Raw genomic sequence first — 22,571 nt, 5'->3', positions numbered from 1 at the left:
GACGAGGTGGACCCCAGGATGGACAAGAATGTGGGAGGAGGAATGTAGACTTCCTGGCTACAGAGACGCTGAGCACCAAGGTCTGGGGGATCTCAGGATTTCTGAGGGGATCAGTTAACCTAGGGATCCAGGAAAGAGAGAGAGGTGAATGAGAAGACACCATGACATTCTTCCTTTCTGTGGGATTTTGGACATTTTGAAGAATCAGGAGGCTTGAAGGTCCAAGGTAGAAAAATGAGGATTGTAGGGTATGTGAGAGCAGGAAAGAGTGTGTGTGTGAGATTTTGAGAGGCTGGGGCAGAGGTGACTAGAGGGCGGGGGTCTGTCTGGTGAAGAACCTGAGACACAGGTGAACGTTTCAGATTTGGTTGAAAGAGCAATGGAAGCTACCAGCTGATGGCAAAGACTGAGGAGTCAAGCAGGCTTTACAAACAAAAATGAAGGCAGTCACAGGACTGGAAGTACCTCTGTACACATGCGTCATGTTTGTGTGTGTGTATGTGTGTGCACGCATGCACGCAAGAGCACGCTTGCTTATTGTTCACGGGCATCGTCTAAAGGACAGGCTAGGTCAGAAGGAGTGCGTCCAGCATCCTTCATGCATCTGGCCAGTCCACCACCTCTGCACCGAGATTCCTTGGCATTTGTCAACAAGCAACCTGAGGGGGCGGTGTGTGCAGCATTTCGATCACACGGATCACAGCATAGAACGCACGGTTCTCCCTCTGAAAAGGAGAATTTATCGAGAGTCCGTTGTCAGCTGCATTTGGGAGTCAGTAACAGGTGATTGATAATTCGACTTGAACCACAAAATGCTGACTTCTTCATTTTTTGAAATGTCACTCTTAATGTTGAAATTCTATAGCCTACATGCACATATACATGCAAGAAATGCCTACTTTTTACATACAGTACAAAATATGTAGCCTTTGAGATTTTTGTCCTGAGTACTGTCATTTGAGAGATTAGCTCATCCTTCACACTGATTTTAGAAAATATGAAAGCAAATTCTTCATTCATGATTACCACAAGACCTTCAAATAAGAATTTTAGATGTCATTTATTGCCATTTGTTTCTGTCTATCCATTTATATGCCAATATTTATTTTGGAATTGCAGCAATGTAACAGATCATCTTGATGCACCCGATGATTTGCTAAGAGGTTTCCTTCCACAGATGTTTAAACCCAACATGTCTGAACCATAGCAAGCATACTCGATAAACAGTATTCAGAGTATCCAACAAAATAAAACATAGCCTGATTTCAATGTATGCATTAAAGTTAATTTACAAAGGATATGCTGTTTAGGAAGTAGGGTGCGAGCTGTAAAGAATCTCAATTTCACAATTTATTGAGCACGGATTTTTATCAGTAAACATGTAGAGAAACAAAAAATGATAATAGAGAATGTTGATAGGAACATACAAGGAATCGCATTCTGACATATTATTTGGTGGAGAAACTTCCGTGAGGTAAACTGACAACACATGTAAAAGCGGTGTAAACACTCATCTCTTTTGATCCACTATGTTTATCCTTAGTTTTTCATATCAAAGGAGTAAAAAGTGTAGGCGAAGATTTATATAAATAGGGTCAACAAAGCACTTTATAACTATAAAAATTGTTTCTGTCAAGGTAGCTAATTGACTGCTAATAGGAGTGGTAGTGTCCTGCTGTTATTAACTATTATAATTGCGAATGATGAGCTTAGGCAAGTTTTCCTAATATAGGCAGAAGTCGTACGATACAGCTAACTTTTAAAAAGTGGAATTTGAAGTGTATTTATACTGTAATGTTTCATGCGTGTACTTTTGCAATACATAATGGTTCCATTCATTTCGGGGCACTGGAACTGTGTATGTCTCATCTTGATCATTTTTGATTCTTTCAGCCCCATCTCCTTTCCCTCGCCCGACCTTTCCTCTTAACTCCTTCTCTGCCTCCCCATTCCCTACAATCTCTCCCTTACTCTGCTCTTCCATTTATCTGTATGTGGGGTTTCTCCTCTAAGGGAAGCCACCCACATTTCACTCTCTGTGTCTGACTTTCTTCCCTCAGAAGGGGAGGAAATCGCATGAACCCAGTGAGAAGGAAAGGCCACTGCTGAAAATGCTCTTTTCTTTCCAAATCATGGGTATTGGTGATAAATTTTTGTGCCCCTTCCAGACTTTATTTATTCATTTATTTATTTACTTTCCTGCTGGGGATGGATCCCAGGCCTGAGGTGCCTGAACTACCCTCCCTCCCAGATGCATTCGCTACACTTCCTACATCAAGCTTCTATTAGTTTGCAATCAGGGAAAATTAATCAAGAAACAGAATGGAAAGTTAAGAAATGTAGTCTTCTGAGACCCTGAAGAGGAGGTCATCTTGAAGCGATGCAACTCTTCGTCTTGATCCTCTGGGGTGCTGGCAAGAAATGCTGTTTTGGGGAAGCCAGGTTGTGTTTCAGAGTCAGACACCGGGCTTCCCAGCCTGGAAGTGAGATCATTAGCTCTGTTCAATTTTCAGACCCAGTGGTCTTTGTTTTCCACCATGGAAGCTGACTTTGAAAAGTAGAGGAAATGAAACCAAATTCTAGGTTAGAAAAGGACATCTGTCCTTTACCCCTGTCTAGGAATCTCATGCATGCCATGATACCTGAGCAGGGCCTCGGCTCCAGGTGAGGGGCGGAGGGGCCATGCTGCATTCCCATCCAGGACTCTCCGATCACCCATGGGAATAGCCCTGGCCTTGCCAGTGGTCACCTGTACTGTGCTACACTGTAAGCCGAGACCTGTCTGCCAGGTGCAAACCCACTCTCCAGTGATTCTCTGTTCAAGTGGCCGCAGTTAGTTTGCACAAAGCTAGTTCCGACAGTGTACTGACGTTTTTCTATTCCTCACCCCTCTCTCTGGTTTTGCAGGTGATTACAGATTAATAAAAGATGACGATTCCTGATGTCCACATACAAGTTTGGTTTCAAGCCACCTTCTAAAATAGGCATGCCTTTGCCCCACATGATTTTAAAGTGCTTTTTAGGATACCAGTGGTTTCTTATAAATTTCATTAAAAATGAATCATGTTTTTGATAGGAGACCCAATGAAATGATTGGATACCCTGACTTGCTCACCCCTTATTCTACCAAAGGAATAGTGGAAAGAAATGCACTTCTATGGCCAAACCTATCTCAGGGGAGTCTTAAGTACCAACTCTGAAGCTTTTTAGAAAAGGAAGAAAGGAGAGTTCTCCCTTCTATAAAGCATATAGACAACTGGTCCTAATTTATTTTTTATTTGATCCACTTGCTTAGCCAAGCAGGGACTCTCCAGCTTGAATATTAATAGAATAGAAACTTCTTTATGGGTTGCAAAGACACCAGACCACACCTGACACTGCGTGCCGCTACTCTGCGGTCCACCAGGGTACTTCGGGAGCATGAGTGTCTGAGAACGCAGACCCTACTCCCACGAGAACTTTCCACATTCCTGCCCATGAAGTGGCCAGGCCTGCTGAGCTCTGTGATGAGCAGAAGAGAAGGCAGCTTTTTCCAGCCAGCGTGGGCTGGACGGCATATTCCCTGGACCTTGACTCCCCCCTCCCACTACCACACACTGTGCCGTGTTGCTGTACTGTGCTTGCTGGCTCGTTGTCTGTCCAGGAAGAAAGGGTCTGTAGCCACAGTGACTCTGATGACCTCCTCTCTGCATATACCAGCACCTGCTTCCATGAGTGACATCCTCAGTGGTTGATAAATTCTTGTAAAATTGAATGAATGAATGAATGAATGAATGAGGGATTCAGTGGCTGAGTTAATTGGCTACACCCATACTCAGCAACAAGGCTTATACCCAATGACTATCACTGGCAGAGGCCAACCAACTGCCTAGAGAAGCACCTGCGTCCCCACCCAAGTGAGGAAACTGCCTGGCAGTAGAGGCAGTGGGCAGAGCTTGGGAACATCACAAGCCCAAGACAAGTGGGGGAGAGGGGACACCTGCACAGCCGGGGGTGTAATCCACCCTCCCTCAGTGCCACCTCCCAAAATAACATGAAACCAAGGCAAACAAGTAATGACGCAGAAACTGAGATCTGGGCTCAGCTGCTATTGGGAATCAACTGGGACAGGCGCTCTTCTGGCTTAAGTGACACTTGGCCATCAGACTGCAGTCTTGGCATGGCACACACAGATAGGACAAGGACATTCATTGAGGGACGTGCTCATGCATTTAGCATTTGTCACCAGGACGTGAAGAAGATGTGCTTTGCCCTCAGGCTCATGAGCGCTGGGCAAAGCCATCCTAGGGCCGAGGAACTCTGGCTGAAGACCATGGGGCAAACCTAGGCTTTAGTCCTTCCGGTTGTCACTTGCTGGGCAGCAGAAAGGCCCATCAGAGGCTCTCAGGGTGGGAAAAGGAGGCAGGAGCTGCTTCCCCTGCTCTTCCTCTCCTCCCTCTCCTCCTGCATAAGGCAGGATGTGCAGGAAGGTGGAAAAGGAAAAGTACCATGCCAAGTTGTTGGAAACCAGGGGCCTGGGCACCTGAAACCTCAGTGTGTAGAAGAGGGCTTGTGCTCCGGTCTCTCCCCCTTGGAGCTGTGGACTTGCATGGACTCTAAGTGGCTGGGCCCTCGGGATTTGTGGCAAGAGTGAGAGGCCCCAGGGTTCTGGGGCACCTGCTCTGTTCCTGAAGGCCCTCCTCATCCTCTGTATGGGTACATCAGAAAATTCCCTAAGACCAAAGCCCTGAGCAAGACAGGATGTCCCAGGCTGCCTCCAGGACCTGCCTTAACTCAGCTTGTCTTCATGGAGCAGGAGACCATCCACCATGTGTCCTCAGCCGGTGCTGTCCCAGCTCCTCCTGCCCAACCGGCAGCACGTGATGCCTCTTAGCCTCTGGAAATAACCTGCAGGGACTGCGGAGGGGCCTTTGGAGTCTTCGTAAATTCCCGAGAAGTTCAGTGGACCTTTTCTGCCGTCACCAGTGTTGCTCAGGTCCACGCTGTGTATGGACACCTGATGCACACAAATAGGGACCCAGTAGCAAGTTAGGGTGGTGACAGGACTTCCTCACAGGTGTCCTGTTGGTCTTGCTTAGTGGCACATGTTGTTCGTACGTAATGAGCACATGCATCTTGGGGAGCTAGCACACGCTCGTGACACATCTGAACTCTCTATCCTGCTGCCTCCCTCCATCCCTTTGTTCCCTTCCCATGTGTAAGAGGCCTGTCTCCCTGTTCCCTGTCACAGGTATTTTGGTGGCAGTTTAAAAGTTTCTTGTAAGGTTGATTTGTTGCTGCCAACTTCCTTTCACTGAAAACCAGGGCTTGATGCTAAAGCTGCAGGTCCACGGGGAGGCAGGAGGCTGCGGGAAGCAATCACAGGTTCCTTCCCTCACTGCTGTTGCCCAGGGCACGTGGGATGTTTGTTTTCTATGTTCGTGTTTCTGGGGTGAGGAGAAGTGGACCCTGGAAATGCTGACTCACAAAATAAAGCAAAACATGTAAAGAAAAGGGGAAAAAATGGAATAACTAAAAGTTGGAAATGGGACTACCTGTATCATTTGATGAAATGGAATTACCTATATTAGTTAATGACATGAAATTGTCTGTATTGTTTAAATGATCTTGGGACTGCATTCATTTCTTAGGGCTGCTGTCATGCGTTCCATTGCTGGGTGGCTTAAAGGACAGAAGTTCATCCTGCTGCAGTTCTGGATCCGAATGTCCAGGACCCGGGTGTGGGCAGCAGGCTGGTTCCTCCCGGAAGGTCTGAGGCAGAGTGCCTGGTGCCCCCCACACACACTCCTGAGCTTGCGGGTCACCACTCAGATCTCTGCCCTCATCCTTGTGCAGCCTCCTGTCTGAGTCTCTGGGTCACCCCTCTTCTGTCCTCACTGGACACTCCTCACTGGATTTAGGGTCCACTCTGAGAATGATCTCATCTTGAGATCCTCACTTTAATTACATCAGCAAGGACCCTTCCCCCAGATGGAGTCACTGTCTGACTTCCAGGGATTAGAGTGTGGACATATTGTTTTGAGGTGGGGCTCACACTTCAGCCCAGCTACAGGGCTGAAAATTAAAGTGGAAAATACCAACCCTTAAAAGAACCACTCGCTAGCCAGGCAGAAGGTGTTGGGGGGGATGACAGAGGGCTGCCCTTGCTGGAGGTGGCAGCCTTGTTTCTGCTCTGCAGTGTAATAATTGTGAGATTTAATGACACGGTCCCATGGCTGCTCTGCAAGGCCTCCTGCTGTGGGACCTGTCCTCGCCTCAATCTGCGCTTTGTTTTCTTCTGGTATTTCTGGCTCTGACCCCATCGGCCCTGATGCCTCCTACCTCAGAGTTCTTGATAGGCTCAGTCAGGTCATAGCTACATCTTGCCGCTGGGGACCTCTGTGTCCTTCCCAGTGATGTCTGGAAATGGAAGAGCCTCAGAAAGAGCTGTGGTGCTGAAGGTCAGCCTCAGTTATTTCTGAGAGCCCGTGGTCTCTGTGATCAGCCCCACACTAGTCTCAGGGAGCCGTCGGTGATTCCCCTCAACACTCCAGAGCCCTATATGTGGGTCCCATCCTAAGGTCAGGATTCCTGCTCCAAGCCGGCCTCGGCCGGCTATAAGTCACCCTCAGGCCGTCCACGGTAGTCCCTGTACACTCCCTTCACCAACAGGTAAAGTTGAGGTGTGAAGGTCAGTTCCACTTTACACTGCCAGATATGTGCACTAAATTAGGGTTAGTGAACGTAGCTGTGCATGGTTCACGGTGCAAATGCTTCTGGACTTAGGAGGGGGGCACGTCGTGATAAACCTGTCATAAGTCTATGAGACCAAAGTGCACGGATAGCCATAACCCACTCCATACTCCAGCCCTGCGGTGCCCTGGTCATGGAGGGCCTGCTGCTGCCCCAGGTGAAGGCAGCACTGCCTGGACCGTGGTGCCTGCCACGCCCAGCATCTTGGGGAGTCCTTACCACCTGTGTCGGCCCCTCAGCCCCTGGAAGATCCAGCTTCAATACTGCAAGCAGCCCTTCTCCCAAATGCCTTTTGAGCTTGCACCTGAGCTAGAGCTGAACCATCATCATAAACTGGGGATTCTATGATACAGGAGCTAAGGTGTTTAGGAAAGAACATTCTAGAAGCATGAAAGTGTTCTTGATTCAATCATTATATATGTGTATCACCACACTCTACTTTAGAAATCAAATTACTAGGGGCTGGGGATTTAGCTCAGCGGCAAAAGCGCCTGCCTGGCAAGCGCGAGGTCATGAGTTCGGTTCCCAGTACCGGAGAAAAACCAAAAAAAAAAAAAAAAAAGAAATCAAATTACTATACTGTACCCCATTAATTGGTATAATTATACACTCTGCCCCTTAAATCTGTATTGATTATTAACTCAAATAATAATGAGTGTTCTAAGGGGCAAAGTATCCCTGTGCTTGTCATCATGACGTGATACATGGCTGTCTCATGGCCAGCCAGGGTACCTGTCTAAGCTGCATCCTGGGTGCAGACCCGTTGCTACCCCCCTCAGCGCTCCTCCGCTTGGGACACTGTGGACCTGGAACACCTGTTACTGCAGAACAGAGCAGGAGCCAGTGACCCGCAGGTGCCACGTGGCTGAAAGAAGTTGTAGGAGGAGACTGCATCAGCAAATGCATTTTGGGGTGGCTTCTTGCTTCGTGGCCAGACCTCATGGGCCTGGCATTCCAGTAGAAACCTGGGGTCAGGATAGCAAAGCTGGGCAGTCATGGGGTCACATGACGGTGACCTGTGTCTATGAGAGCACATGAGTGTTCATTACATCATTCCCTATTTCTTTTTATATGAATGAAATATTTCCTAATAAATAACAAGAGTACATGTAGCAGTATTTAGTATAGAAGAACAGCAAGTTGGGGGTATGCCCTGAAACTGGATGTAGTCCCCACATGCCCACCACAGTCTCGTCTAGGAAGCCATCACAGGGCTGCAGGGAAGGCACCACCTGGTTCTGCACAAGGGTGTCTCCAGCGCCCTGAGGTCGCTCACTACCGAAGAGCAGGTGGCTGGGCACCACCTGTCCCCTCCGCTGCCAGGTTCCTGCAGTGAGGGGTGGGGGTTGCTCCCCAGGAAGCTTTGTATCAGAGGCCAAGGGGAAGCTTTTCTAGAGGGGAAAGAACTAGGTAGCGGGTGTGGATGGGGAAATGAAGCCATCGTCATCTGGGGATTCTGAGTCCTTATCTGCTGACCTGATGCTTTAGGGGATGGAGTCCATCTCATGAGGCAGAATTGTGGTGGGAGGAAAGAAAGTGGGAGGAAATGAGGGAGGGAAATAGAGGAAGAGGGAAAAGAAGGATGGGAGGGAGAGAGGAGGGAGGAAAGGAAGAAAAGAAGGGAGGGAGGGAGACAGAGAGAGAGAGAAGCAAGCAAGCTCTTTCTCCAAGTCTCTGTAAGATTCCCGCTGCTGCTCTCCCACACAGCGGGGAAGGAAGCCGTCCTCCCTTTTGGGGAAGGAATCATCACAAGAGCTCAGGACCCGGAGACTCCAGGGACAGGGCTCCTCTTTGCAGCCCAGAGTGCCTGCCACATGGGAAGGGGGAGCCCTCTGGGGAAAGAGCTGTGCTCCTCAGGGTTGGTGAGCACAGACACACTGGGACGCACACACGTGGCAGGTGACACGTGACTCTGTCAGATAAAATGCAATTCCAGAGAGAAGGTATCCAAACAGAGGAGATGGTCCCGTGCTGGCCAACTGGACCAAAGGCACCCGGCAGTGTGCGTAAGAAGCCTCTGTGTGCTGACTGTGTGTCCAAGCGTTAGAAAATCTGTTCAAATACAACAGGAAGTAAAAGAAACAATTGTAATGAGTTTCCACACACGCCTCTCAATCTCTGGCAGATCAAGTAGATCAAAAAATAAAGGTACAGAGGATTAAACAGCGTCATCAGCGAAGCTGGAATAGGAGCAGGATATCAGACTAAGGAGAAACGCCTTTCCAACTAAAGAATCAGGTAAAACACGTGCTCCAGGCTGTGCTCCTTGACTCCTGCTTGGCCTTCCTGAGCAGATCATCACTACCTCCACGCTTGATCCTAGTCTGCCCTGGCTACAGTTTTCCTCTGTGTCACACTTGCTCTGCTGTCCGGTGACAGGGAGGCTCCTCCAGGGGCCCACGTGGGTCACGTGGTGTTACGACACTAGCTTCTGTCTGCCTTGAACACTCTCTCCTGCACAAAGAATTCCAGAGTTTCTGTATCCCATAGCAACATACGTGTGTGCGCGTGTGTGCAGGAGCCCCTGTGCTCTCACAATTAAGCCATGATCCTTGACCTCAGAGGATTCCCAGCCCCGGGGGCAACGGAGGGAGAGAATGGGAAGTGGACAGAAGCCTGCTGGACGTCCAGGAGTGGACAGCGCGACGGTAGTGCTACAGGAAATGCAGCCATGCGCGCACATCTGGCGAGCTCCCGAGTGTCTGCGCCAGCCCAGGCTGTACACAGGACGTGTTGCTGCCTTTGGAAACGCTCGACTCGCCCAGTGTGTGAGTAGATAGGTGTACAGCTTACAACCGTAAAGCGTCACTAGACCCTCAGGAGAACGGTGAAAGTTAGAGACAACCACAGTGCCACAGGCTGGCAGGAACGGGAAGACGCCGAATGCCTCACCCGCGGACAGGGATGTCAAAAGGTGCAGCTGCCCTGGGGAGTGATCAGGCAGTTTCTTATGAAACCGAGTACGTGCCTGCTGCGTGGCCCAGCAGGTGTCCTCTAGGCACTTATTCTGGAGAAATGAAAATCTATGTCCCCAGAAGGACCCGACAGAGAAATGGCATAGCAGCTTTCCTTGTAATAGCCAAATTCTGAAGACGCCCCAGATGGTCCTCAGCAAGTGACTAGTTAAGAAAATCTCTGGTCCATCTACGCAGTGGAACATCGTCACTCGGTCACACAGAGTGCACCCAGCCGAGCCGGAGCTCCAGCACAAGATGCTTGGTAAACAAAAGTGGGGTTTATGAAACCTTCTCCAAGTGACAGGCCTGCAGAGACAGAGAAGAAATCAGAGGTTACAGGACCCAGCGACCCAAGATGGGATTGGGTTGGGCACAGATGCAGAGATACAGCAGTAGGGGCCTCTTCTGTGGTGTGGAGCAGATCTGCCCTTCGGTGGGGGACCCTGAAACTGTAGTACAATGCCGTTAAACAGATACACAGAGACAGATGCAGGCCAAGGTTGGGAAAGGTTCATGGCCCAATGATTACGCTAAGGAGCGATGTCCTCATGTTAGTTTCCTGGGGTTTTTATTATCAACTAAATTTTATGCAACCTGATAATATTTTCTATATAATCCAAAACATCCTAGGAGTATAATTAGTTTTGAATTACCATGTATAGTGAATAGGGTTGTGCTTTTATAGTCTATCTGCAATTTTAATATTATATCAGAGCTACGTACAAATCTCAGTATTGGGGGACTCTCATGAAGGGTTCACGAGATTCCATATGCCTTTTGCAACTCCCTGTAAGGTTATATTCAACATAAATGGTGGAACACCAGCAGGGAGGAGGTGGAGGTGACAGTCACACCCACAAGTGGTACTAAAACCAGGGAAATGGAGATCATTTTCTGAAAAGCAAAACAGCACCAGCCAGCCTTGCCTGGAAAGGAAAATTGCATTCCTAGACCACAAAACACAGAGAGCGGGCTGCAGAAGAAGACACAACACGCTGCAGAGGGGAGGTGGCAAGTTAGGGTGAGCGAGGGCAAAGCTGGTAAATGGAGACACGGGTTACAGCCACATGTAGGTGTCTTTAATATCAAGCTGTGGGGAGTGAGCGCGTCGCAGGTAGCAGGACGCCACTGTAAACAGCAAACTGGGATGTCTCACTGTAAGCCACATTAGGGAGCAGACCCTGGCAGAGGTCTGGAGTAGGCTGACGTGGGCAGAGACAGGGACAGGCACACCAAGCGGCCAGGACACAGGCGTCCTGGTCCAAGATTGAGCTAAGGTGATAGCTGCGGGGTGAGGAAAGCCGAGTCTGATTGGAAGATGCTGAGAATGGATGGGAATCAGTCCAAGCCTGAGGCTGGAACCCCAGGAGAGGAAAGGGGTGGGATGGGATGGGACAGCAGAGCTTTCACTCTTCCCGGGGTGCAGATCCTATGCAGATGTCGTGCATATGAGGTTGAGCTTGAGACAGGGCAGCTGGGCTTGATTTGCGGGGTAAGCATCGACAATAGGGGGGGAGGAGGAGTTAGGGTCCCCCCGTGAGTGCAAATGCCCCTGGTAGGGAATCTGGGAAATGTGAACCAGCTTTGCACTTTGTCCTTCAGCTTGGAGTCTGCCAGACAGGTGCCTATCCAGCTGCACACCAACATCACCTTCTCCCTCACCCTCCGGTCCACTTCCCTAACAACCTCCCCGCACAGCCGTTGTCAAGGCGGATGCAGATGCACCTCACCCACCATAGCAACCAGTTCCCGGAGACCAGGCAACAGCAAAAAGATGGGGAAAATTGCTCATTGTCCAAGTGGCTACTGGCAACCTCACCGAGTGCACAGACTCTCACCCCTGCAATTAATCCTGATTGCAAGTTCTCAAAATAGAGCCCCTCATTTAGCTGTCAGCCTCCTGGCACTTAGGGCGTCCAAAGAAAAATCACAGTAGCTCAGACCTCGTCTCTGGGGGCTGCTTGTTTTGAAGGCCTTTTCTTTGGTGAGAGGCGGAGGCTACTTCAGATCAGCAGCAAGATTTCTTGGATCTCCCTAGAGGATCTGGTTGCCCTCTTTAGGGTGACGCCTGGTTTTTAATGATGGGGCAAAGGGGAGGGGGCAGCAGGTGGATGGGTGTCGCAGTGCCTTTCTGCATCTCTGCACACCATCCAGGAAAACGCCACGGGGGTGACTCGGGCCTTGCTGTAGACAGAAGTCTAGCGCACAGCACTTTGGTTTCCTTGGAAGAGACGCAGTGTTGGTGCAAGCAGTTGCCGTGTGGGTGACTTGGTGCCAGCCTGCTGAGACTTGCTGCCATTTTCTTTGACCACGGAATTGGCTCATTTAGCCCAGAAATGGAGCCTGTGGAGCAGATGTCCGCGCAGGCTGAAAGACACGTCAGTGTGGCCCTTTTCGTGAGGACACAGCATTGCTCGGATCTCAACCAGGAATATTTGTTAGTGGGAACTTAAATTCAAGCCATGAAGCGCATGTTATTTTGTTAAAAGCAAAATGTTTTATTTTCCCCACTTATTCAAGTAATATGTACTTATTATCAAAGATTCAGACAAATCAGGAATAATGCAAAAAGCACAGTAGAGCCAGGAGTGGTGGCGCACGCCTGTAATCCCAGCACTCGGGAGGCTGAGGCAGAAGAGCTGGTGTGAGTTCACGCCTGAAGGACACAGGGAGACCCTGTCTCAACAAAAAAGGAAAAAGAAAAACACTAAAAAAAGGTACAGTGATGCCTCAGTTCATGAAGTTAGTTCGTCCTACAGTTCTGGAGAAGACGGCCACGTTCGTGTTCGTGCGGCAAAGGTGGCCACTGTCAGGTTCGTCACCAGTGCAGAGTCCCACAATGTTGCCAAATGCTTCTGCTTATGAACTAAATTGTTCACAAAAGCATTCGTGAACCGAGCACCACTGTGAATATTATCTGTATTTCACTTCTCTTGATGCATATACTATCTTAACACTTTTTAATCTTTTTATCCTTCCCTATTGATACAGAGATTTATTTACACAAAAAGAAATGGGCTAGGTGACAGAAGGAGAGAGAAGTTCATAAACATACTTTTTAAGAACAGAAATCTTTTTATTTCACCGGGTTGATAGTTTATAATGGGTGCTGTTATGGAGCAAATCCTCGCATGCGTAGGTCTCACTCCCAATGAGACTGTCCTTGGAGACAGGCCTGTAAGAAGTGATTGAGCTAAAGTAGGTCCTACGGGTTGGGCCCTGATGCAGTCTGACTGTGTCCTTCCAAGAAAGGGAGATCAGAGCTCATCTGTCAACCAGCATTCAGGAGGCTGAGGCAGGAGAGCTGCAAGTTCACACCAACCCTGGGCAACTCAGTAACTTAAAAAGAGGCTGTGAAAATAATAATAAGCGCTGGGGTGTCGCTCAGCATAAAGTTGCTGGGTTCGGTTCCCAGTACCGAGGAAAAATAAAATAAAAGAGATCAGGACACAGAGGAAAGGATGAGGACACGGATACCCAGAGGGACAAGCCCAAAGGACACAGAGGAAAGGCTTGCTTTCTACAAACCCAGAGTGAGGGCCATGTGGGCCCTTCAGCCACCAGGGCTATGAGGAAGTCATTTTAGTTACTTACGCAAGGCAGCCTGTGGTGCGGTGTTGGGGCAGCTCTAGCACCCTAATGCAAGTCTCTCCCAGGGTTTAAGAACAGTGTTTAGTGCTTTCACAGCTGAGCAATAACCATCAAGTAGCTCGGTCCTAGCTACACCTCAGCCACCCCTGAGGACGTTAAAGCTGAGCCTAGGGGACACGTCATCAGCGGTCCCTGGCTGCCCTGACGTCCCCGTCAATCTCACACGCTTCCCCTTCGTGGTCATTTTGACTCTGAGGAAGAGCCAGGAGACGAAGTGGATGAGGACAAGGTGTGATGTTTTCATTTGACAGAAGTTGCCATAAGCAGTGGACCAAGCTGGGATGATCATAAAATACAGCGTTTAAATGTAAAAATGTGTGACAGTAAAGACAGAGGATCATTAGCTCCCCTCCAAACACTCCAGACACTGCCCCTCGCTTCCGTATGCGTCCTGCCCTTTGTCCTGTCCTTCTTGGCCGTGTGTCTTTGCTGTCGTGGCTTTTTACACTGGAGACATTTGCCGTATCTGCCAGCCACCCCTTGTCTATGAGGGAAGCCGTGTGGCATACTCACCCACAAAGATGAGAACCGGTGGAAATCTGAAGGCGGTGCAGCCGATGCTTCCTGGAGTCATGTCTGAGGTCACTCAGGTGGGGGCCACGTGCCTCAGGCCCCATGCTCCTGCGCTGGCCTGAAGGAGCCGCCGGCTCTGCCTGACAGCACGCGTGCACGCTGGGGCTGAGTGTTCCTCATGGTCTCTCTTCACTCAGAGCCACCAAGGCCTCAGTGAGGGCCCCCACTCCCCTGGGAGGGACACGCCACACGTCAGCCCGCACGCCCCTAAGTCCTGAAGTACCCTGAGACCCACTCGGTCATCAAGCTCCTCCTGACTGGCAGCGCTGTTTGCCAACAGTCCCTGCTCCTGCTCCTCTGTAAGCTGCGTCCCCTGGCAGAAGCAGGACACTGAAAACCCACAGCCATGCACCCGCAAGCACGTACCTCTCGCTCCTGGATGCGAAGCTCATGCGCCTGCATCCCAAAGCGCGAGCAGCTATGGTTTCCCGCGTGTGTGCCGTGTGTGCATACACGCACACCCATGCTTCTCCGGCGTTTATTGGAAAGCTGCCTAGGACACGACCCATGTGTCAAGTCCATGGTGGGCACCAGCTCGGCTGTGAGGTGCGTGGGGAGAGCGGTGGCTCCAGCCCTGTGCTCCTGCTCCTCCCAAGGCTGAGCCTTCCGTGTGCCAGCCGTGGAGGTGACTGAGTGTCCACGACCCATCAGCACAAGCGGCCCTCCAGCAAACCCTCCGAATCGGCAGGGTGGGAGACCAAGGAGGACGCCAAGATGCTCCCTCAGGAGAGGAGGAGCTCTCCAGCAAGAAACAGGAGACCGCATGGATTCCAGAGGCGCACGGTCAGAACTGCAGATCCTCTCGGCTTTCCTGTACAGTGAGGGACAAAGGTGTCAAGACGATTCGGATGCTTGGGCCACCCCAGAATTGCTCTCCGCGCCTCTAACACACACTCATACGGGTGTGAGCACACACACACACATACAGACCCGTGTGTGTACACGTACACACATGTGTGTACTGTGCGCACATAGAAAGCATGCGGAGTCACAGAACCGCTGGCACGGCACACACACTTGTGCACACACATGCACACACACACAGGCCCGCCTGTCAGTCTGTATCGGGAGCCCCTGGAAACACCGCGCACCCCCTTTCTCTTGGGAAGCAAGCGGACAGCTCGGCCTTCTGTGCACACCGCCTTAGCCGAATTCAGCACCTACAGCACCACTTTCTCCGCTTTGGCCCGTGTGGCCCATTTTTTAGACAACATAATATGTCCCAAATTCACTAATGTTTGCTAATATTTTCATTGGTAACTGACTAATAGATACCTGTATTATTTTATATCATGTACCAATTCACCAGTCTTTCACCTGGAACCTGTAGAAGGTGGAACCGACGCTCAGTGCGCGTAGCCGACTGCCCCCGCTTCCCTTCAGACTGCCCTGCGGGATGAAGTCGAAAACCTCTGTGACCCGCGCCTTCGCCCTGCTTCGGCTTCTCGCTGAGTCCCGGCCTCCGCGCACAGGCAGGACAGTCTCCTGCGCCCGAGCGCGGGGTCCAGGCTGGGTGGGCAGCGAGGGCAGGGCGCGGCGTCCGCCGCAGGAACCACGCGAGCATCTGCTGAGGTTTCGGGGTTCGGCTTTCGGTGTTTGCTCCGCGGCGCCCAGCTGGCCGACCAGGGCAGGAACAGCCCCTCGCTGAAAGGCTGCACACTGGAGTCTGCTCTTGCGGCTCCGGTTCCTATGCTCACCCCACGGTCGCCACACTGGAGCGTGCAGCTCCGTCGGTCTCGCGTCAGCGGACACTGGTGTGGCGGCGCTGGTCCGGAGCGCAGCCTGCGGCGCGGTTCTCACACGCGCCCCGCACCCACTCGCCAGGGGCTTCGGTGAGCGATCACAGGCCCTGCGCCGCTGGCATCTCTAGCATCTTCCCCGCTTCGGGTTAGGGATGCTCATGAAAAGCCATAGTTCTAAGCAAATCAGCAACACGGCCTAGCGGGAGACTGCTTTCACAATCACCTTTGAAAACTGACACCGTCTCAACGACTTGAAGATCAGACAGACCTGACTGCAAATTCTCCTCCTCTCGCTGCAGCCTAGACAGCCCCCTGTGTAAACGACCAGGATTCACACACCAGAAAGTGCCGAGTGGCCTCTACCAACAGTCAACTGCTGACACCACCCAAATAACAAAACCGTAGAATATTTGTACAAAGGAATATTATACAACAATGAAAACTGTAGGTACCAGTGCACACAAAGGGAAAGGCAGTGTGATGCTATCTTATATGCACATCAAAAACAGGCAAAGTGAAACTGAACTGCTTATGTTCACAGAGGTAACAGCATGCACTGCATGGGTTAGCATTCTGGCTCCACTGTTTGCTAGCTGTGTGACTTTAAATTAAAGAGTCATGCAGCCTCTCTGTGCCCCGATTTCTGTACCCTTTTACAAACTTGGTGTAGTGATAATGCCTCCCTGCTAGGGTTGCTGTACAGGTAAACAGCGGATAGATTCCTCAGCAGAGTGTGCAGCAGCATTCGCTATAACCTCATCATTGGTATATGAGGTGTTTCTACGAGGGCGTTTTCCATCCTTGGCACCAGCACGGACAAATGACAAAGGTGTGCAGAAAAGAAAAGATACAAATCCCCATAATCAAACAAAAAATACACGTGCCCGCCCCCAGCAAGCAAACAGGAACTCATAGCTACACAAAGAGTGCACCCTGAGAAACAGATGTGGATCCCAATGGGGACAGAGTAGTCAGAGTGACTTCAAGGACCAGGCAGAATTTCAGAAGTTAAGCTACAGTGGGTCGTAGGCTCGAAGACAGGTGGACATCCAGGGTGTCGGCCCTTCTCTAACAAGAACCCTAAGGTAGAAGACACCCAGGGCACCTCAAGAGCACCGAGGACAGAGGCCCTGCTCCCCTCCCAGGGGTCACTGCTGCCATCCCAGAAGCCTCGGGCCCCCCGGCTGCAGTTACCACCTGTTAGGAAATGCCGGACCTCTGCAGCCATCGTGCTAGTGAGGGTGATGGGTCGCCAGCTCCAAAGTTAAATCATAACTCGGACCTAACTACTCCGTGTCTGTCCTGGAGCCACTTGGGGATGGCCAGTTCTGTTTCCATGGAAACTGCCTGCCTTCTGATAGCGTCAGAATACTGAATAAGGGGGGGGAGGGCTGGGGAGACTGTTTGCTTCCAAGCTTCTGAGAGCTGCTGGCGGGCTCTTGTCTGACGCTCGTGTTTCTTCTGGCCCTCCCCATGGGCTCCTGGCTTCCCCTGGGACAGGATGGCCAGCTGCCCCGGGGGAGGCGGGGGGCAGATGGCTTCTGAGACAAAAGCCACCGTCGTTTCAGAATCTAATCTCAGAGGGAGGAGGCGCCGCCACTGCCTCCCTGTGCGCTGTTCCTGTGGACCTGTGACTCTGTGCCCCGTGGGAGGGAGCCACGGGGGATTGGAGTTCCGGGAGGTGGGCTGTGGGGCCATCTTGGGGACTGGCTAACACATGATCGTTTTAGAATTAATGTTCTGGGCATCCCATACCCAGTTTTATGTGATGACATGATCTATTTTCTTACCATTTTTCATTTACTATCACTGTTGGCCAAAAATTCAGGTTTACTTATATTTCCTTTTTCTTTTCCTACCTAATTATTTGGAAGGTTTCTTATTGGGCAACATAGAGCATGTAGGTACATGAACAGACAAGAAAAGAGTAAAACAAATTACCTGCCTATTTCCATGTGAACCAGAGGAAAACTCTGTGCTTAGTATCTTTTGGTTAAAATCACGGTTACCACGCAAAATACATCAGCTTCCTTCCAACCGTGGGACGAGACACAGCCTGGGAGTGCGTGTGGTGTGAACGCTAGCGTTCTCCGCTTTGCCCTGGTGGGTGTAATCGCTGCCAGGATGCGGGAATGCTGCGTTCTTGTTAAAGCTTAACATCAGATACATCCCACTGTCGCTTGGAAGCGTGTATGTGATTAATGGTTATAATCAAGGTAACTTCATTATGTAAGCATAATAACCAGCCGAGAAGACATTTCAGTATGTGCTAAGAACTTATTAATTCCTGGCTGGAGAAATCATTTTCTTGATAGGGATTAGAGCTGCCCAGTAGGCAGCCTCGCTTGTTAAAACTTTTATGAACAATAAGTATTTGAACGGGAGGAATTTCTGGTTCGGCAGCAGCGGTAATCGCGCTCTGTATTTCTCCGGGGCCTTTCTTCAGATGCCCCCCGTGCTTCCCCCAGCACAATCATATTCATCCTCCTCAGATCCCCGAGGGGCTGCAGGCCCCATTGTTCTTACAGATGAGGAAACGGAAATGAAACAAGGACAGAGACCCCCACGCAGGAAAACACTGTTCGGCCTTGCATGGAGGAAGGAGAAGCAGGCGAAGAATAACAATCCATTTTCCCCAGCGAAGCTCTCTCTGCAGACGTTCTGAAGAACTGTGTTTCCTAGAGCGGCCAGCGTAGCTCCATTGTTCACTACGCCAAAGAGCAGAAGCCACCAAGCATCCATTAGCAGAGGAATGGGCTGAGGAGGATGCGCTCTGTCCCCGTACTGCAGTATTCTCCCGTCTTTATAGAAAAGCAGATTCTCACAGAGGCTGTAGTGTGGCTGAAACCTGAAGACGTTATGCTGGGTGAAGTAAACCGGGCTCAAAAGGACAAGCACTGTCTAACCCACTTGCCTGAGATCCCTGGAATTATAGTCATGTTGGAGAGACAGAGAGCAGACGGCGGATGGGTGGGCCAGGGGGTGAAGATTGTGTAACAGTGTAAACACGCTTCATAGCGGCTAAAGTGATTAAAATAGTAGAAATGTATGGTATGTTTTTTGCCAAAAAACATGCTGAGGAGAACAAGTGTTGTTTGTGGCAGCTAAGGAAGTGCTGCCGTGGCTTCCTCCTCGGCCTCTGGACAGGTGAGAAATGGGGGCCACGGGTGTGGTGAAGCGGTACGGACAGGCTAGTTGGACGGGACCACTGCTGACAGGAGGGAGACTGCCCACTTCCGCTGCAGACGCCTGTGCCTCTGTGGGCAGCACCTCCGCCAGGGGAGCAGCGGAGGAGGGTGCAGATGCTCCCCACCCCATTTTCAGGACTGTGCCCAAGAGGCCTATGTTTCACCCAAGAGCCAGCCACTGCAATGCTCTCTACTCCCACCAGCATGACCAGGCTGTTGGTTCCTCCCAGAAATAACAGTGGCTGCTCGGGAAACTTGGCGCTGCCCTTGCGTTTGGGGAACGTGCCACCAGCCGTGGCCCCTCTGGTCCCACCGGACACTGAAGCCGGGTCAGGTTCCTCAGCCGCCATCTTGGTTCTTGGTAACTTTATCTGAGACTGTGTTTTGCACATGCAGTGCAGGAAGCAGGAACTGTGGCCATGGAGCCTGGGTTCCCGTGCCCGGCCCCTCCCAGGAGACAGTCTGTGCTCACTGCCCACTGCCCCAGTCCTCCGCCTCATGCCACCCGCTGCCCGTGGGACTATGGTTCGGTGGGGAGGACGCCAGGGTCAGGCCTAGGCAACGTTTCTGAGTGGGTCAGGGGCATTCACAGGATGACCCAGTAGGGTGGGCCTCAGGCTCCACATGGCCCAGGTCCAGCACATCAGTCTTGAGGATGGCTGATCCTGGCACCCGAGCACCTTCACCAAGAGGCAGGGCCCCGCTGTGGGTGCGGGAGACTCACAGTATGCCTGGCCAGTGTGTCACGCCTGGGGCATGGGGACAGTAAGCTGAAAATAGAGACTCTCATGGTTTGTGGACAGAGAAAGATCACAGAAACAGGAAGAAGGCTTTGCATCTTAGAACTGTAATAGCTCCTTTCATTCTGCTTTTTTAACCGACTGCTCCATATTTTCGTTTTGCTCTGGGGCCTGCAAATGTTGTAGCCAGACTGCGCTGCGTCATCCCACAAGGATGCTGTGGGGATCCTCACCTGCAGCTTGGGAGATGGGGCTACCCGAAGGCATAGGGAGGCCCCACAAAGTGGACTCAGTCTCAGACCTAGGGCTTCTGGGGACCTTCAGGCCTTGGAAACAGCCTGGCGCATTGCTGGATGGATGGCCTCGTGGCTGGACGCTGTGCCCAAGGGCCAGCTGCTGCCCCCTCTTCCAGGTCAGGATGAAGGCTTCACACTTGGAACGGGAAGACCCAAGTTCTTTTTCTAGATCTTCCTTTCCGCAGGGCTGTAGGCTGGTTTCTTTCCCTGGCCCTGCTTTATTAATGGGTTCAAGAAATGAAGAATTATTCTCTCTACCGAGAGCACAGCTGTTGCTGATCACAAGTGTGAGGTGACCTGTACTGGAAGGGCACAGGGGGACAGGTATGGTGTGAACTCCGGCTCCCCAGAACTGGAAAATAAGGAAGGGAGGTAGGGGAGAAAGGGAGGGAGGGACGACAGAAGAAAGCAAGAGAAGGGAAGAGAGATTCATTCCAGAGAAAAGCAGAGCTTTGGACAAGGAGTAGCAGAGAGCTGTAATAGGGATGAGCCTGCAGCCTGCCAGTCTCACGCCTTCCCATACTCCATTTACTTCCTTAGAAATGAAGGAGGAAGGGAGCGATGTTAAGTATGAAATTAATCTGCAAATTCTTTTATACTCTGGTCTTTATTTTTGCCCCTTCAGAGCAGGTGTTCAGTGTCTGCTTCCTCTTTGACCATCTGCAGAGACATCTGCTAATATACTCTTCCTTGCAGTGTATCTGTGGGAAATGCTATTTCTCTGTTTCTCCACTATAGAATAACTTAGAGACTACTTGGGTGTATGAACATGTGCTGAGTCATTTCTGTAGCAAGGATCTCTGCCGTGTGGGATTGCTGCGGGGATTGAATACATGCGCAGTGCGGAGAAGTGTTTGTAAGGCACAGTCCGCAGACTCAGAAGTTAGCCATTCATGCTCTGATGAAATGAATGACAGAACAAAGGAAGAGCAGAAAGAGAGAGCTATAAAGACAGGACTAAGAAGAAGAGAAAAAAATTTGAAGGAGGAAGGGAAGACAGGAAAAGAGGAGGGAGAAAAAGAAAGGAAAAGGAGAAGACCTTTGGAGCTGGCAGAGGTTTGGAGAACCCTGGGGTGAGCTGGTTCAGCTGAGGCCACGTGTCAGGACCGCTCGAAGGCTAAGTGAATCCACTGACAGCGCCAGCCCGGGATGGAACCAGTGGGCCTGGGGATGACGCCTGGGCCCTGTGGATCCAAGTTCCCAAGCAATTCACTCCTGAGGTGTGGCCCAGGGTGAAGCCACCTGACTCCTTCCCAAGTCTCCAGAGTTAGAGGGGAGACTGAGGCTCAGGACGGCACAGGTGCCTGTTCAATGCCAAGTGAGGTTGGAGGCATAGCCCTGCTGCCAGCCTCCCTCCTTGTCTCCTCGTTGCACCTGACTCTTGGCACAGGGGTCCTGTCCTAACCTAACGGTCAGCAGATCCCATGTCACATCCTCAGTCCCAAGGAGACCCTCAGACACGATGCTCTGTGCACGGTGAGGTGCCCCAGGGGGCAGGCGCCAGGAAGACGGCTGCTGTCCCAGTGCCTGGCCTTTCCCCCGGGAAACCTGACCAGAAGAGAATGAAAATTACGTGCTCAGTAAATTTTGATTTACTGATGAAGTCACAGCGAAAATAAACTGTGGTTTAAATCTGTGCAGGACGGTGTTAATTGTGGAATCCAGGCAGGGGACCTACAGCTGTTTGATGTTCTGTAGGTCTGAAGGCTTTTTTCCTAATAGAATGTTCGAGGGTTGTAAAAATAATAGTTGAAGAAGCTTTAAAAATGAGTGCAAGCCTTAGGGCATCAGCGTCTCTCCCTTGCCACCTGGAAACTCTGGAAGCTCCTGCCTCAGTTTCCCAATATAGGCATTGGGCCAGCCTTACTGCCTCCTTGGTGGAGTCGGTGGAGGGACAGAGGGCCTTCCCAGGACTCACAGAGGCTCTGGACAGGAAGGGACGGCCGCCACCCTCTCTGGCCAGGGTCGCTTTGGACAACGAGAGTGACAGCTTCTGGGTAGGACCTTTAAAGTCTGCTCAAGGTTGGGTCACGCATTTGGGGCCCTATCACCAAGTCTCCTCTGGTTTCCTTTTGACTTCTTAGTTGATCCGGATAACCATGAGCAGAACCTGAGGCACTGGAGGTCAATCTAGTCTCGGTGGTAAACTACGGAATGCAGTGCGACCTCCTCCAAAACAGGGTTCTGATAATTGCTAACAATCAGCCTTGAGGAGGGAGGATAAAGAAAACTGATTTCCAGCATCCGTCCGTCCCAGGGGTGTCATTGCACCCACAGTCAGAGGTGACATCACAGGCTGCAGAGTTGGGTGAGGTGCTCCCCTCGGCCACTGGCAGATCCGCAGATGCATCAGAGGTGCTGGTAGGAGTCTCCATGGCATAGGGAAGGGAGCTCGCACCCTGAGGCAGCTTGACACAAACAGCGCCTCCTCGAGGGACTGCCGTGCAGGAGAGACACACAGCTCAAGGTCTTTGGGCCAGGGCATTCAGGTCTGGCTTCCCTGTGCCCGGCCCCTCCTCAGTACAAATTCCTGTGAAATCCCCCGCCCGCTTGTTATGCTTGAGAAACCCCCGCAGAAGGGCTGCGGCTGACATGCTGTCGTCTCTCTGCACTGGGGACTGTGACAAGTGAAAAGGTCGTGCCTCCCTACATTAGCACTGCAGAGAAGCTGGGATAAGGGCTCCTTTTTCGA

General features: G+C 51.0%; 1 protein-coding gene and 2 long non-coding RNA genes across 3 annotated transcripts in view; 2 read left to right on the top strand and 1 right to left on the bottom strand.

Annotated features, from left to right (window-relative positions):
- Dscam (Down syndrome cell adhesion molecule) overlaps positions 1-22,571 on the top strand; it is a 487,830-nt gene that overhangs the window by 343,042 nt on the left and 122,217 nt on the right. The gene's annotated exons all lie outside the window — the stretch shown is intronic.
- On the bottom strand, positions 12,714-16,963 carry LOC102021628. The gene is made up of 4 exons (XR_259633.1): positions 16,853-16,963; positions 15,231-15,302; positions 14,280-14,724; positions 12,714-14,084 (listed from the first exon to the last, which is right to left on the bottom strand). It is a non-coding gene; the product is annotated as an uncharacterized LOC102021628 (long non-coding RNA).
- On the top strand, positions 17,054-18,703 carry LOC102021848. Its single transcript, XR_001231372.1, has 2 exons — positions 17,054-17,336; positions 18,166-18,703. It is a non-coding gene; the product is annotated as an uncharacterized LOC102021848 (long non-coding RNA).

The sequence above is a fragment of the Chinchilla lanigera genome, unplaced genomic scaffold, assembly GCF_000276665.1.
Source record: "Chinchilla lanigera isolate Chin_1 unplaced genomic scaffold, ChiLan1.0 scaffold00006, whole genome shotgun sequence".
NCBI lineage: Eukaryota > Metazoa > Chordata > Mammalia > Rodentia > Chinchillidae > Chinchilla > Chinchilla lanigera.
Note: the sequence above shows the minus strand (reverse complement) of the source record. Positions and strands in the feature narration are given on the sequence as shown.